Below are 7,293 nucleotides of genomic sequence, written 5' to 3'. Positions count from 1 at the left end.
GCCCGGGGCTGTACAAGCCCCAGCAGGGCACCGCGAGCTGTGCCAGCAGAGCCGAGGACAGGGCAGGTTAAAGTGAGGGGAACCAAGGTGGGGGTCCAGCATCAGGACGCTGCGAGGAGCCCACCGAAAGCCGTGGGGTCCTTTCCTCTCCTGCCAGCCGGGGCTGAGCCTGTGACTTCCAGACGGTGCCTCCCTGCAGCAGCAATGAGGGCAGGGAATGGGGCATGACCACAGACACTTCTGGGGTCACGCCAAGAGCCCTCGAGTGGATAAGGCAAAAATTAGCATTTTTACCCCACTCTTCAAAAAAAAAAAAAAAAAAAGGGTGCCTGTAGCAAAACTGGTTTCACCATTCGTCTTTTTGGTCTTCTCTGGGGTGCTGCACAGAGCCGTCTCTCTGACAATCTCCTTCCTGTGCTACCCCAGCCCTTCCCGGTGCATCTCCCTTTTGCCCACAGCATCCTTCAAACCTGAAGCTTGCCAAAACTAAAGGGAGGAAAAGAGAAAACTGAGAGGTGTGTTTCTGGATGGAACAGGAAATTTTATAGCACTTGAAGCCCTGGAAAAGGAATCAATAACCCAGGACCACAGCTTGTCCTGTTCCAGGAATTTACATCCCTGACCATGTGTTTCTATGGTTACTAGATATAAAAAATGACCAGCGTTTCATACGGCACAGTTATGCAGCGACAGTCAAAAAATGGAGGAGTGGGGGGAGCACAGTGGGGCTTTTGCACCACGATTGAGACACCTCGGTGTGGTTTCGTATGCCTGAAACATTTATGCTGCTTCTGGTTAGGATGATGGCACCTGTACAACTGAGCTGGGACCATGGCTGGCTCTGGCAAGAGTGTTTTAAAGCTCTCAACAACTGTTTTATTTGGCATTTTAGGCACGGAGGGAAAACGTCCAGAAATACCCCTGTCAGCTGAGAGCCGGAGATGGGCTTCTGGGGGTCTGTTCCCCAAACAGACCTGTCTCTTGGCCTCACGATGCTGCAGCCCTTGGCAGCAGTTGTGTCGGGGGGGGGGGGGGCAAGAGGGGTGACACGGCAGAGCTGGCGAACCCCACTGTGGGGGGTATTGGGTCACCTCTTGTCCTTGTGCCGCTACCGAAACAGATTTGTGCCTACCTTGTACTGCTTCCTTCAACGGCATGGCATGTTTTCCAAAGGATCTGACCTGTACGTGGTATACTGGTGTCTAGCTGGGGAGCACATTGCTGTTAGCCAGCCGTGGAGTAAAGTGATCCCATGGCTGGAAACCAAAGCTAGGGAAAAAAAAACCCACGCACAGCTTCAGCAGACGCTGTAGCAGCAGCCATTGTGGGCGATTTTACACGACACAGCATCAGGACGGGATGTCGGTCTTCAGGGGCGTGCTGCAGCCGTGGGGTTAATGAATGGACAAGGTGCAGTTTTACGGCCGGCTGTCACGCAGGAGGGCAGATGGCATGGTCTTGGGGTGTCTCATGTAAGGAGAAAAAGTGCCCCGGGGTCGGGATTAGTAAGCAGCATCTCTCCCCTCTCTCCTCGCGGCTGGCTGGCTGTGGCAGGGACATCTACCCACTCCCTTCCCACTCAACCTGCGGCACAGCAGCCACGTGGGGCCGAAGAAGCCCCTGTAAAGCGCCTGGTCCCCAGTGGGCTGTCACTACAGAAGCATCACGTGTGGCTTGTCATTAATCATTGTGTTCTGCAGCGATAATGGCCCATCTGAGCCAGAAAAGATTACAGCAATAAACATACGTCCCTAATGCCAATTGTAGCTGCTGAAAATCGGTTGCTGCATCTTGCTGAGGGATAGAAATGTAACTGAGCCTTGATTGAAAAATTCGGGGGAAGCTGCCTTATCTTACTCCTTTGCCAGATTAAAAAAGCCTCATACATAAAAATAGACAAAATGAATGAAGAATTTACAAACATCTATATTTTGTGTTAGGAAATGTGATAAAATTAGGAAAACAGCTGAAGACACTGATTTATACAACTCTGACTATTTCAGGCAATGAGAGGTTTACATATCACAGTTTAACAAGATAAAAGGTCTCCCACAAAATACATAGATGACAGACAACTCATCTGAATTTGACGTAACACAGCATCAAGTACACATGTAATGTGATGAACAGTGCCAGGTCATTCTCCAGTTAGGTAACATACAACCTCTTGAATAAGGCAATTCAAATATAACTCTTAATTCAAATCACAACATACCCAGGCAGCATGCAGGGAAAAAAGTCATTTATTTTGTACATTGGAATGACACAACTTGCAACATGTTTCCATTTTATGTAGTTAGAGCAACAGGATATAAACCATTCAAATTATATATATATATATTTATATATATATATCTCAAGTCAACAGTTGTCTTTACTGGAATAAAGATTATCTGTTTTTGGTAAAAATAAAACTATTTGAATTCACTAATTAACAAAATGCACAGTGATCAGAAACCCAATTCTTCTCACAATTGTCTTCCCCGTCTCCCTCGCATTTCCTTGCGATGCAGCAGCTGCGTAACCCCGGATTCAGAGAGCTCGTTGTACAGAGGAACAAAAATTCACCGGCACGTAGTTCCCACGGCTGCAGATTGTGCTTTACCGTGCCGTGGCGTGACACCTGCACCTGATGGACGGCGGTGCTCCCGTCACACCCGTACGCACCCCACGGCTTGGAAACTGCATTTCACGTCTCCGTTTCTGGGCGCCTGTCCAGTAAAGCACTTACACATGTGCCTGACTGGTGGTGAGTTAGAAGTTGAATTGCACATGGAAACCGGTTCACTGGAACAGGGCCCTCATTTCCTTATTATCAGTTAATTCCTCTGGACCTTTACGACCAAGAAATTTAAGAAACTGAATCTGCTCGGAAGTGAAAAAAAAAAAAACTGAGCCAAAAATCTCTCTGATACGGTGGAGCCTAAGGGAGGTGGCTGAGGATGTATTTCCACTGCAACAGACTTGGGGATCGCAGAAGATAATGAAGGCTTTTCCTAGCATTGAAAAGTACTTTCAAAAGGAAGAAATGAAGAAGTGAGATAAGAATTTTCCCCTATGAAAAACAAAAAAAGATTTGCAATTTCTGAACAGACTAATCTGGGCAGCTTCTTCCTGGTAAAGAGCCACGCATCCCCCTGTTTAACCGCAGACCTGCAGGGATGGACCCTCTGGCTGAGGGACCATGTCCCGCGATGGCTGGGTCTCCCCTGCCCCTGTCCCCGTGTGGGGAAGGGGACGGATCCGGGCGTCAGCGGGATTACTTTTGCTGCTGGGTCGGGGCTGCTGCTGGCAGCGAGCGCGCGGTGGGAATGGCTTTGGAGGGGGCCAGACCTCCTGGGGCCGAAGCCCCGCAAAGCCCTGAGCACGGGTTACCCGTCTGCCACAGGGCCTGTTGAGGGCTAATAAAGGTATCGCGCTCTTAAATAATGAAGAGGCAGAAGTTACCCGTGAAGGGGTGCAAATGCCCCGAGCCTGCAAATGGATGGTGGAGAGATTTCTCTCCTTCAGGTGAGCTACACAGCAGCGACAGCAGCCGCAGCTGGGACCTTCCTGCTAGAGAACTGGCCCGGGGTTCAAAACCCATCTGTCCGCACGAGGAACTACAGGAGAAACTGGATTTTCAGTGTGATGGTTACTGGATCCCGTTTATCACCTTTATAGAGTTGTCTTGTGCCTCCCTACTACTCTATTTTACTGCTCCGTTAAAAAAAAATCATTGTCGTATTTCTTTGCCCTTAAAGATACAAAAAAGCAAATCTTCAAAAGATAGTGGGGAGAAAGGTGCTTTCACAATGACATTCAGAGCAAAAAGAGAGAAACAACATTTTACAGATCATTAGAGAGCTATCTTTGGCAGAATATTTTAAATAAATTATTTTTACAAATATTTTCTGCAGTCGTATATTTATTTTGAATAGTTCACTTTCAGCTAATAGGGTTACTGGTTCACTACTCTCTATTAATAGGAAAACACCACAAATATAAAAATATATGAGCTCAGCACAATTTTTAGGCTACCACAACTGTCTCCAATGATTTCAAAAGTTGTAGATCGATACCACGGAAAATATGAAACAGGTTTTCTAACAGCACGCGTCAGGTCAGAAAAATCACAGCTCGTCGCTGTTGTAAAACGCGCTGGGGAGGGCGGCTGGTGCCGTTGCACGGGGTTAGCATGGAAACGAGTCGGAGGAGCCGGATGCTCAGAGCCAGTCTCTGCCACCGCCGGACATCTTCCCACCGGGAATCGTCTCTCTCTGACCATAAGGCTTAGAGATGTCACGTTGGGGGGTGCCCGAAGGGTTTCCACCCCGGCCAGGAGAAGAGGGAAGCGGGTGGGTGACGCCGGGCTTGCTGCGCTGAGTTTCTGACAGCAAGCCGTACCCGGTCCTGTGCTTCACCCCCCAGGAGGGAGATGAAGTGTGGCCGCTTTCCCTTGCGAAATCGCCTCCTTTCGCCTTTGCGTGGGCTGCAGGCTCTGCCCTTGCAGCGTGGCCAGACCCTGCCGCAGGCTTTGACCAGGACCCCAGCGGGACGGTGACTCTGCCGGGGACCCCGAGCCTGAGCCGTGGTGGCCCACGGAGGGGGCTTGCCCCACCCCAACCTCCCCCCCACCCAGCACGTGCCACCGAGTCCATTGAACATTTAGATTTAAATATTTCGCTTTGTTTATACAGCATGTACAGCATATACAGCATCAGATAATTATTTCCCAGTAGACTACAAGTGTCTCCCAAGATGACCTCTTTTATCAACAAATATATATAAATCGACGATAATAAAAGAGTCGTACCAACAAATATTATGGCTTTTCAAATAGTGTAGCTGCATTGTGCCATTGAACTTAAGAGGAACCATGAGAGAGACAGAGAGATCAGGAGGCTTCAGCTGCTGAGCCCGGGGGCGACCCTCAGCTTTGACCCACCAGCACAGGGGCTTCGCGCTGCCGGGACAGTGCGGCTCCCAGCGCCGGGCTCGGTGCAGGCGGCAGAGGGAAGGTGGGGTTGAATCGATGACCCGTGCTCTGGTTCCTGCCTCCAGGCAAGCCAGGTCTTCTGCAAACTCTCCTTTCGGCCCCGCTTTGGAAAAATTTGGCTCTGCCCAGCTGGGGTCTGCCTGCCCTGTCCCCGGTGGGGTGACCGGGTGGTGCGTCGGGCTCTCAGAGGTCTCTTTCTCTCTCTCTCCCTCTCGGTCAAGGTTTGCACAAGACGTCTGTCTGCCCTAGAGTGCTCTGCGGCTGTGAGGGGTAGGATGCACGGGATGACGGGTGACATGGGACGTGGGGGGTGACCGTGGTGGGTGGCCGGGTTGATCGGTGCTTCGGGTGCGTCAGGGTGGTCGCAGCCTCCCCCCCCTGCCTCCCCCAGGGTACTCCCAGGGCGGTGAGCAGGGGGACCACTGTCAGAGGAGAGCAGGAAAGTGTAAGCCGCCGTTTTGGAGCACGTCAAGGATGTGCTCCAGCGCGTCAGAAAGACCAGAGGACAACCTTGCCTCGGCAGTGCCGTCCGCAGCCGCTGCCCTGGCACAGGGTGGTGCATCTAGCCGCTAGCTGTTGCCCTCCGTTTTTAGGACCGGTGAGCCATTTAGAGCTCTTTCTGTCCTGCGTTCTGCCGCTACAGGGGGGCCCAGCTGCCTCATCCATGGGGAGCATCCAGCATCCCTGGGACCGGCTGTGCAGGCAGCTGCCAGCTCCCTGCCTGAGCGTCCCTCCTCTCCTGAGTGGAACAGTGGAAGAAGCTGCTGGTTTGAATTACATCTCTGCCAAGACAGATGTGTTTCTGTGCCCTCTCCGAGCTCATAGCAGCAGCCTGTTTTCTACTCTAGAAAGCGGAGCGGTTGCTTTCCCCACGTTTCAAGTGTGCGGAAATGGCTTTTGAGAACTGGAGTGGTCACTCAAGCACCAGGGTAACCGGACCACTTAATTACAGCCGAAAATTAGCAATGGATCTAAATTACTGCTACTATCATTTTTTTGACTAATTCCCTTCTCATTTCCCTCTTCTTCAGAATATTATGGCCGCTCCCTGCAGGCTCTCTGGCTGAAATCAAAGCTGACGCTCGCGTGAACAAGCATGGCCTCTCCTTTAGCTCTGCCCGCTGCGGCAGCGATGGAGCAGCGCAGAGAGAGTCCCACGGGGAACCTGCTGCCTTTGAGACGTGTGAGCTCTCCTGGCAACAGCTTTGCTCCCTGGCAGTCTGACTGCTTCTTGCTGGGAATATCCCACAGGCTTGTTTGTTGGGGTAGGGGAAGGTAGCACGTGGTGTCCTCCATGTCCTCTTCTCGCTTGATTAACAGTGACGTTTGCACCGGCTGAGCACCAGGTGTACCAGAGACCTCGGCAGATATCCTAGGGAGAGTGGTAGGTATAAAGATGCCCACCACCACTGAGTGGCCTTCAGGAAGTCACGGTTTTGATTTTACAACCTCATGCCATGTCTCTTCAGCACAGAGACCGGGGATACAGAGGGCTGCGCTCTGTCAAACTCAGCATTTTGTGGCTTTTACCAGTATGCATGTGTTTCTTCCAGCAGGAGCTAGGAAGCTTAGGAGAATTCACCAACTTCTCCCCTCCATCCACAAATAAAACTGTATTGCTGGATTGCTGAACAATGTCCTCAACAGGTAGTCTTGAAAGCTGGGTTATTTGCAGAGCAGTGCCCCCTAATGCTTAATGCATTATGGAAAAAAAGAAGCTGGACAAGTGTTGTCAGAAGTTGAGTTGTCAGGGAAAAAATAAATAATGTTTTCTTTCTTGCTAACATAGTGACTATAATGTAAAAGATATTATCGCAATCTTTTACTCTCTAGAGCTGCTAGAAGTAGTGCATGTTTCCTGATTAAGAGCAAGACAAGCAGGTGTCCTGCATGGCTCACTGCATGAGCATGTTTTTTCAAGAGCTCGGAAGACAAAAGAAGCAACATGGGGCAAACAAATGAACACACAACAGGCATCGGTTCATTTTCATCTGTACAGGGGGAGTTCAGTCAAGGGGCATCTAATCACAGCTCTTATTGCAAGGCAAGACCAGGGCAATGCACAGGGCCATAGCTGAAAGCAAGGGGCAAGGGACCCATCTCAGCATTACACCGAGCAAGAGGAAATCTGATCGTGCACCTCCTTACATCCCTGGGAGTCACAAAGACACTAATTTGCAAAAGCTTTCATTAACGCTTCCAGATAAGCCTGATGGCAACCTGGGATACATTTGAACCACCAGGATCCAATCTATCCTGTTGCTAGTGCAGCAATTTTACAGTGACTCAGCAACTCTCCACATTTCTAATTATCT

Source organism: Buteo buteo, chromosome 15 (genome assembly GCF_964188355.1).
Source record: "Buteo buteo chromosome 15, bButBut1.hap1.1, whole genome shotgun sequence".
NCBI classification, from domain to species: Eukaryota; Metazoa; Chordata; class Aves; order Accipitriformes; family Accipitridae; genus Buteo; species Buteo buteo.
The sequence above is the reverse complement of the archived record's forward strand: the minus strand, read 5'-3'. Positions refer to the sequence as shown.